This window comes from Schistocerca piceifrons, chromosome 2 (assembly GCF_021461385.2).
Source record: "Schistocerca piceifrons isolate TAMUIC-IGC-003096 chromosome 2, iqSchPice1.1, whole genome shotgun sequence".
NCBI lineage: Eukaryota > Metazoa > Arthropoda > Insecta > Orthoptera > Acrididae > Schistocerca > Schistocerca piceifrons.
The window spans coordinates 322,655,083-322,665,102 of NC_060139.1; the positions used below are offsets into that span (position 1 = coordinate 322,655,083).

The following is a 10,020-nucleotide window of genomic DNA, read 5'->3' on the forward strand; positions in this document are numbered from 1 at the left end:
TTAGGTTAGTTAGGTTTAAGTATTTCTACGTTCTAGGGGACTGATGACCTCAGATGTTAAGTCCGACAGTGCTCAGAGCCATGTGAACCATTTTTAGCCATTTCAAAACCAAGTCTCTCTGAAAAAATAAACCGAAGACTCACGCGAAATCAAAAAATGATTCTAAATTATCTCATTATTTAACTTTTCTCCAAAAGAGGAAGGATGAAATACTGACGAAGCTATCAATTACACTGAGGTGACAAAATTCATGTGATACCTCCTAATATCATGTCTGATCTCCTTTTACCCGGTGTAGCGCAGCAACTAGACGTGGCATGGACTCAACAAGTCTATGGAAGTTATCTGCAGAAATACTGAGCCATGCTGCCATTACAGCCGTCCATAATTGCGAAAGTGTTGCCGGTGCAGGATTCTGTGAAAGAACTGACCTCTCGATTATGTTCCACAAATGTTCGACGGGATTCATGTCGGGCGATATGGGTAGCCAAATCTTTCGTACGAATTGTCCAGAATGTTCTTCAGAGACGTCGCGAACAATTGTGACCCTGTGACATGGCGCATTGTCATCCACAAAAATTCCATCATTGTTAGGGAACACGAAGTCTATTAATGGCTGCAAATGGTCTCCAAGTAGCCGAACATAACCATTTCCAGTCAATGATCGGTTGGATCAGAGGATCAGTTCATTCCGTGCAAACACAGCCCATACCATTACGGAGCCACTACCAGCTTGCACAGTGCCTTGTTGACAACTTAAGTCTATGGCTTCGTGGTGTCTGCGCCACACTCGCACACTACCATCAACTCTTACCAACTGAAATCGGGACTCATCTGAGCAAGCCACGAAGCCACGGTTTCCCGATCGTCTAGAGTCGAACCGATATGATCACGAGGCCACGAGAGGCGCTGCAGGCGATGTCGTGCTGTTGGCAAAGGCACTCGCGTTGATCGTCTGCTGCCATAACCCATTAACGCCAAATTTCGCCACACTGTTCTAACGGATACGTTAGTCGTCCGTCCCACATTGATTTCTGCGGTTATTGCACGCAGTGTTGCTTGTCTGTTAGCACTGACAACTCTACGCGAACACCGATGCTCTTGGTCGTTAAATGAAGGCCGTCGGCTACTGCGTTGTCCATGGTGAGAGTTAATGCCTGAAATCTGGTATTTTAGGCAAACTGTTGGTGCTGTAGATGTAGGGGAAACCAGGTACTCAGAGAGCACACAGGATAAGCTTGTGATTGTGGATGGGGCCGTAAACAGTTATTGTGAGCTGCACAATCAAACACAAAACTTTATTTTCCTAAGAACCACTCGTTTACACATTGCTTTAAAAGATCACAACTAACCGATACGGCTGAAGGCCTAGTTAAAGAACTTGAGATGCTTTCTGGGCTGAAGGCCCAAAACCACACCAGAAACAAGAACTGCTGAAGGCCTGGCTTAGAAATCAAAAGCAATCAAAAATATAGGGTATTTTTTTTCCTTTTAAAAAAAACATACGACTGAAAACAATTAGCGGCTGAAGGCCTACACTACACGTCTGAAGGACAACTATAATTAAAACATATTAATAAACAATTTTTCTATCCAAGAAATTTGTTTTTAAAATCACAAAAGAATGGCCGAAAGCCTAATTAAAGAAATATTAACTTACTGCATAGCTGAGGCCACAAACCAATTTGAAACAACAACGGAAGGCCTGAACAACAAGTCAGACAAACAATTTAAAATACACCCCTTCCTTCTTATAAAAAAATTTTCCTTTTAACAATACACACGGCTGAAGGCCTTATTTAAAGGGGTTCACGTAAATCCTCAGCTGAAGGCCACACATAAAACATCGAACAACTAACGGCTTAGGCCCTGGATTACAAACAATTTCAGATAAAACCAATTTAAGGAAAAATAATTTTTTTCTTTTTTAAAATAAAATCAATCTTCAAAATTTTAATTTAACACGGCTGAAGGCTTTTATGTAAAATTTAAAAAGAACGGAATTAATACATGGCCGAAGGCCTCGCACAATACTAAAATGAAAATCACAATATAAAACCAACAGAACAAGTGGTGCTCAGAAGTGTCGACCTGAGAAGGCAGCTCAAACGTAAGGTGAGGTGAGACAGGCAGCCAAGAGTTGAAGTTAAATAATCAGGTGTCAACCCAAACTAGGGACAGCCCAAGGACCGACCAACAATTAAACCAATTCCCTTCCGTCCGACCAACGGCACAACGATAGAAAATATCGGCCGAGGACGAGGATATGAACAGCGCTACGTCTTCGGAAATTGGCGTCTAAAAGTATCCAAGGGAACAATAACCACTCTAAGCAAACTATGAACCCAAACAACTTAAAAGGCTGTCGAACTACATGCCGTGCCAGACAGCATCAACGTGAAGAGGAAAGGCACACTGCCGGAAAACTACGCTAACGACCAGGGCAAGTTACTGGGGCATTAAAGCCACAGGGCACAAAGTATTCCTGGTGCACTTCACTGGTAAGTAACAGTCAATTTAATAATTAATCACAATATAGGAAGAAAGCTGCAAGATTTCGCTGGCCCCTACACATCATACATTGCTGCTAGCCTGAACGTCCCAGGGAGCAACAACCCGCAAATGAACGAAGAGATGTCACAATAGTTGAGGCTTCATAACAGGTTAACTGATCACTCAATTTCAACGTCCAGGTTCGGTGGGCAACGAACTTTGTCGCTCTCTCAGCTAGCGCCTCACGATCCGACAGCGCGTGCATGCCGCCAGACGTCCCGGCCTGGCCCCGCGCCATGGAGAGTTCCTTGCTGCTCCGTCCCAACCGACTGCCTCAGTCCATCATGCAGTTGTGACAAGTCGACACACACAGAGAACCCAGAAGCGGTCAGCGACCAAATACACGTCGTCCGATGAGACTACTGACCGAACGACCAACCAAGGTCGTCCTCACTCAAGCCTTGTGTGTTGGCAACGTTCTGGCAAGTCATGGCTGACCGGACCTCACTGCTGCTTCGTCCCGACTGAACTCCCGACACACGACGACCCGGAAATACTAGAGGTCGCTTCAAAGATAGTATGATAGAGCTCTTATCGATAAGCGCTGCTGCTTCCAATCACGGGCTGGCAAGCCAGCAACTTAGTGACGCCAGTGAATCGAATAAGAAACGGGACGGCAGTACCGCAGAGACAAGATGACAAGCAATAAACAGCACGAACATGAGCCGTGCACAGCTTAGTAGGAATACTGAATTCTCTAACCATTTCGGAAATGTACAGTCCCATGCCTCTAGCTCCAACTACCATTCCGCGTTCGTGCGGCGATATTCACGTCGGAATCCCTCTCATTTGAATCACCAGAGAGCAAACGACAGCTCTGGCAGTGCACTGCCATTTTATACCTTGGGTACGCGATGCTGTTGCCATCTGTACATGTGCATATCTCTATCCCAAAATTTTTGTCACCTCATTGTACTACGGGGTCTACAACTGATCGCTAACGTTTTTCAACGTGCAGGCTAGAGGAGCTCCATACGGCTGCAACCTCTTTAGTCTTCTATGATTCATCTATTGCATCTGACAGGGATATGATATGCAGAGCGCCCGTAGTTTGATAATCCTAGCATTCAATTTCTTCTCAGTTATTCCGTGCTTTTAGCTATGACCGGCAACCAAGCTCCTCTTCATAATCTGTATAAGTCCCCAACGCAATCTGACCGAACTTTATACAATTACACAAACATCTGACAGCACTTTCAGCAGCCTCAAAGCTATCTCGACTGTACTCACATGTCCCCAAAGCTATCAGCCTACACTCCAACGACCACGACGGCACCTTTCCCGTTTCCCAGACTCCTCATCGATCGGTCCCCTCCCAAGTTTTCTGAGCGACAGTACAGAATCAGACTCTGACCAGAGCTTTTTGGAGTACACATTATTTAGCGCTCATCTTCCGAAATAAAGCTACCAGGAGCTTCTAGAATCCTCTGCCAAGTAATATGACGAGCCAATGAAACGCCCCTCCTGAAAATTTGGGGGAAGTTTCGTTTATCCATCGGCGAACGACCTATGAGTCATGTAGGCAGCACAGGAATGTGCCGTTGGCGCTCCTACACTTTTTTACACTCAGCTAAACTCACGTTTCATGCACTACAGTGAACCGACACAGAGTTGGAATTTGCTGATCAGAAAGGGCACTTTAAAATTAAAATAAAAGGCAGTTACGTGGACACATTCTCTGAGTATCGGTGTTACCCCACAGAATTGAAAGCAAGGGAAAACATAATATTATACCAAGTTGAATTAATCGAACCTAGAATCTTTGAAACAGGTACGAAGACAGCGTACGGCTTACAACTTGTCTGTCTCGAAGTATCTGTAATCACTTCTCTGTCTGGTGAAGTAGTACATGTTTGCGTGGCTACTATGAGCTATGGATAGGAAGTCGTCTGAGCTTCGCTGTGATTCAGCCAGTAGAAAAGCATTTGTCGAGGCTGCGTGGTCGGCGGGCAAAGTGGCCTTCCTGAGTGCAAAATCCGTTCTTCCGCCTCCCACTGTGAGGACGTGCTGATCTGTTTAGTACAGAATCTTCGTTTTGTGGTAATGAACTAGGCGCACAGAAGCTAATTCATTCAGGATTACGGTGAGACGGTTTGTGGTTTTTATCCTTCCTCTGCATTTAAGTGATTATACGTCACGTAGTTTTTCAGATTAAGAAGCTTTAGACTTCTTTTTGCGAGATACTTTGAGTCGTGTTTAGCTTGAGAAAAGTTACGTCTTTTTTCGCTCTCGTAACTCCTTTAGAACACCCAATATTCAACTTGTATTCAAGTCATCAAAAATTTCAAATTGTTTTACTCATTGCTCTTCCAATCAAACAATATTGCGAGCGTTAATATTAATATGTTACGATTTTCCTTGTTTATTGTCTATATAGGTCAAGTGGTACAACGCGGTAAATAGAATGATATCTTCCTATGAAGCGTCAAAGATTTTATTTGATTAATGAGAAATATCTTCAGTCTGGCTATAATCTGGGTTAACCTTCGATATGTTCCGTTCAGTGTTGCTGTTGAACTACAAGATACGTGCTTGCGGAGACGGAGGTTTCCAGATAAATATCTGCTATCACACTAGTTCAGGTGTTTTCAGTGTACTACTTGTATGAAACACAGAGCAAAAATTTTTGCACGTCATGAATTAGAACTATAATACGTAATTCTTACACTTGTGTAGTTTAACCGGAGAAAAATGCAACACCCTCAACGACAACGTCATTTTATTGACAAGTCAAGTAACAGACAGTTCATCATTTTGAAGTATATGAAAACAAATTCGGACCACATTAAACACACATGTCACAGTGAAGTGTGCCCAAATAGTGGCAACAGTGCACAATGTTCTCCCTCCTCGTGACAACGCAAGCACATATTCTAGCAGGGGAACGGTCAAAAATGGGCCTAACGCTATCCTGGCATACACTGTTCCATCATCTTGCGTCTTTTGTTCCAATTCGACAATGATTCTTGCAGCTTCCCGTCAAAGAGTAAATTCTCTCTTCATAATGTCCCGCGCGTGTTCAATTGGCCGGAGATCCGGTGATCTTGTTGGCCAAGACAGTTACTGTACACCAAGAAGTGCACGTTGCATCACAGTAGCAGCATGCGAATGTGCGTTGCCCAGCTGAGAAAGCGCACCATCTTCCTGCCGAAGAACTGTCAGGCGCACGGAGGTGACATACTGTAAACTGTTAGTTTACTCTGAAAAAAAAAAAAAAAACACCGAAACTGATCCCGAGTTGTAACTGATGGGCCGGCCGGAGTGGCCGTGCGGTTCTGGGCGCTGCAGTCTGGAGCCGGGCGACCGCTACGGTCACAGGTTCGAATCCTGCCTCGGGCATGGATGTGTGTGATGTCCTTAGGTTAGTTAGGTTTAAGTAGTACTAAGTTCTAGGGGACTGATGACCTCAGTAGTGAAGTCCCATAGTGCTCAGAGCCATTTGAACCATTTTTTTTTTCACGACACCAGAGCAGCCACGTTAGGTGGTTTCATGGTGTTAGTGACAGCCTGGCCGCTGGCTCATGTAAAATTAATCCTGCTGCAAGCAGACGGTTCCCAATGGTCCCTGATGACATAACAGGCGCAACATGTGTACAGATTTTGTCCCTGGATGATATTCGGCAGGCCATCGCTGCTTCCACAGTGCATCGCTCTTGACGTGCGTACGTAGACGTCCAGAAACTGGCATACATCCCAGGTGTGGGAATGTACCACAGACCACTGTTGAACCCAGCGACACACCATCGATACATCATCATGTTTATCAATCCGTTGATATGTCCACCATCTTCCCGCAGGTCCGCAGTGCGACCACATTCAAGTGGCTGAAGCTTTTCAGCAGGAGCACGTACTCATCGGTGGGGTATAGTTGTGCCCTATAATGAAAGTTGCAAACACCGTTCACCCCCAAACTCAAGACTGTTAGTGGCTGCAGAGTCAAAACAGAGGGTGCAGAGACAGACCTCCTGAGTGCCATTTGATCGTCGATGACAATGATGAATACATCACAAACAAAACACCCCTCAATCTGCGCAAGTAAGTATACAAGTAGAGTTGCTGGACAGAGTGTGTCACCAAAGACGAATTCCTCTCCCCCAACTCCTCCTGTACCTCAAAAAGGCCAATTTCCCTATGTATAAAATGACGGTAATCCAGATTTTGGCCGGAAATTAGAAAAATAGCCCAATTGCCCTAGTCTCTGTCCTGCGGAAGCAGGGTTGTAGTCCTAAATATAAACTGGCGAAATAGAAAAATGCTAGATGGTGTCCTGGGCGTATTGGGCATCAGAATCCAAGACAAGGAATACTGGCCTTGGCTCTATGACGTGACAATCCGGCTCAGATCTCTCGAGTTGTTTATAATAGTGTGAAATGAAATTTTGGCATACTGGCCCAAACTTCAGATACCGGCGTAGCTCCACTGTGACATCAGAAGTCGAGATGGGTGTCCTGGATTACAAGTTGGTGAACGAACATGGCGACCAGGGCATACTGGGATAGGCTTTATATCTTCATAATCCGAGTTCTGGAATACTAACCCTGATTCCATGACGTTAGAGACAAAGGATGTTTGTACAGGTCCAGACCTGTCTGCTGGGCAGAGATGTATTACTCGGCATGTTAACCCAAGCTAGCATTCATTCAGAGGTGTATGGTCACTGCATACTGTTTCTCTTAAGTTTCAATCTCTCCGCTTGTGTCTTTATTTAAACAAACCACTTCGACTTATCCTCCTCAGCTAAAGTCGAAACTGTATGCTGTGAAGTAGGAACACTTGTGTCTTTATGGAAACAAACACATTCCAGGGACAGCTTCCTGTTCCTCAGTCGCAGTGATCATGATTACCAAACCGGTCGAGAAGTCCTTGATCACCCCTGTCTCCACAGTGCCTCCGCTAAGAGTCAAGTCGATCTAGAGTAGCGACACTGTGCTCTGGTGACTGCTCCGTTCCGAGAGAAATCACACACTTGCTACCCATTCGATAACCTTACGCGAAATGGAATATAGAAGTTTCAATTCCCAACTCTAGTATGCTCTTCTGAGAAAAATGCACCCACAGCCTGCATGCCTCGAATTAAAATGACGGGAAATCTGCTGACTGCCAAACTAGAGGACATGCGTCCTAGTTTTAAAACTGATTACTCGACTAATGCAGCCTGTATTGTTGTAACTATCATGTTTAGTAGGAATAGGAGAGAATAATACGTTGGTTGACACTCCTGGCAACATACCCTCTTGGAACTTTAATTTTAACCCACACTGTTATGCCGAACGCCTCTCTTGCACCATCTGCCATTGACTTTGGGTGAACATTTTCGTGACAGTTTCGCGCCTCCTTAATAAACCTGTAACGGAACGCGCAGCTCTTCTTTGGGTCTTCTCTGCTTATCTATCAATCCTAACTGGTGCGGATCTCAGGCTGAACAGCAATGGACAAATACTAGTTGAAAGAGGGTAATGTAAGCTATCTCCTTTGTGGTTGGACTACACTTCCTGAGGATACTTCAAAACAGTCTCAGTCCAGCGTCTGCCTAACCTGCTTCTAGTTTTATATGATCGTTCCATTTTAAATCACTCCGTACTCATACTTCTAGATTCTGTGGATGTTTCCAGTGCCTGTTCTCCAGTCGTGTAATCATATAATGATGTCTCCTGTTAGTATGTATGTCCAATACGTTAATTTGTTTGTGTTGAGGGTCAACTGCCAATCTCTGCACCAATCGTCGATCCTCTGCAGGTCTTCCTGCATTTCGTTTCAACTTTCTACAGTTGCGACTTCTCCGTATATAAAAGCATCATCCGTGAAAAGTTTCATGGAGCTACCGACTTTATCCACTACATCATTTACGAGGCCTTGCTGAGAAGTTATGCCTCCGAATTTTTTATGTGAAAATTCTTAAGGCTTTTTTATTAAAATAGACGCTTTTAACATTCTGCATTTTCATGTCTGCATATCTGCAGCCCTCTGCCGCTAGACCGTACCGAATTGTTACGTGTAACATGGCGGTGTGTAAAGTCACTTTGCTGGTGCGTGAGAAACAGCGTGCTGCAATCGAGTTTCTACTTTGAAGAGTTCGTCCGCAAATGGGGAACCCTCTCCTTTAGCTTGACAGTGCCAGACCACACATGAGCGCTGCGACACCTGCAACAAAACGACGCCTTCGCCCTCCATACTGTGCCGACTTGGCCCCGTTTGTTTTACAGCTGTTTCCTAAACTTGAAGAACACCTTCGAGAACTTCACGTTGATAGTGATGAAGCGTCTCAGGCAGGGGTGAGGTCGCGACTTCTTCAAAAATGGTTCAAATGGCTCTGAGCACTATGGGACTCAACATCTTAGGTCATAAGTCCCCTAGAACTTAGAACTACTTAAACCTAACTAACCTAAGGACATCACACACACCCATGCCCGAGGCAGGACTCGAACCTGCGACCGTAGCAGTCCCGCGGTTCCGGACTGCAGCGCCAGAACCGCACGGCCACCGCGGCCGGCCGCGACTTCTTCAACAAAGTCAAATATTCTGCAGTGACAGTGTCAAGAAACTGATCTCTCATTAAGAGAAAGGTATTTGGCGGTTGGGTGACTATGTTGAGAAATGTTTTTTCATAAAATTTCAAATAAACAATTCGGAGGCATTACTTTTCAGCACGCCCTCGTATACGTTTCGTGAAATACAATGGTCTCCCTTTGGGTAAGCCTGTAATCACTTTTAAGTCTGAAGCTTTATCTGCGTTAAGAATGATATACTATGTTCTGTTTGCAAGGAACTTTTCACTCCATTCTCTGGTTTGGTATTCAGTACGTTCGTATTTTGTTAACTAGGTGACAGTGCAGATATGTATTGAACACCCTCTGGAAGTCAAGGAACACTTCATCACTCTGGGGGCCAGTATCTAGTAGCTACTTTCTTTAGCACTTAGTTTTCAGGCCACGAGTGGCCTACCGGGACCGTCCGACCGCCGTGTCATCCTCAAGGGAGGATGTGGATAGGAGGGGCGTGGGGTCAGCACACCACTCTCCCGCTCGTTAGGATGGTATTCCTGACCGATGCCGCTACTATTTGGTCGAGTAGCTCCTCAGTTGGCTTCACGAGGCTGAGTGCACCCCGAAAAATGGCAACAGCGCACGGCGGCCTGGATGGTCACCCATCCAAGTGCCGACCACGCCCGACAACGCTTAACTTCGGTGATCTCACGGGAACCGGTGTACCCACTGCGGCAAGGCCGTTGCCCACTTTCTTTAATTTATGGGAATAATATTCTTCTCTGTCTGACATTAGAACGAATTGTGTTTATGTTTCTGTCCTAATCAACCTTAAATGTGCACGCCACACGTACCCCGCTGCCGTAGTAGCCGCTTCCTGAGTCTAGTCTAGTGCACGCTAGATCTATTATAGGGGATCTTACAGTTCCCCACCCATTTTTTTATTTTTATTTTTTTATCAGTCTTCTGACTGGTTTGATATGGC

At 45.1% G+C, this 10,020-nt stretch overlaps 1 pseudogene; it reads right to left on the reverse strand.

Moving 5' to 3' along the window:
• Positions 1–9,665: 9,665 nt before the first annotated feature.
• Positions 9,666–9,783, reverse strand: LOC124778069 (annotated as a pseudogene).
• Between the last annotated feature and the right edge of the window lie 237 nt (positions 9,784–10,020).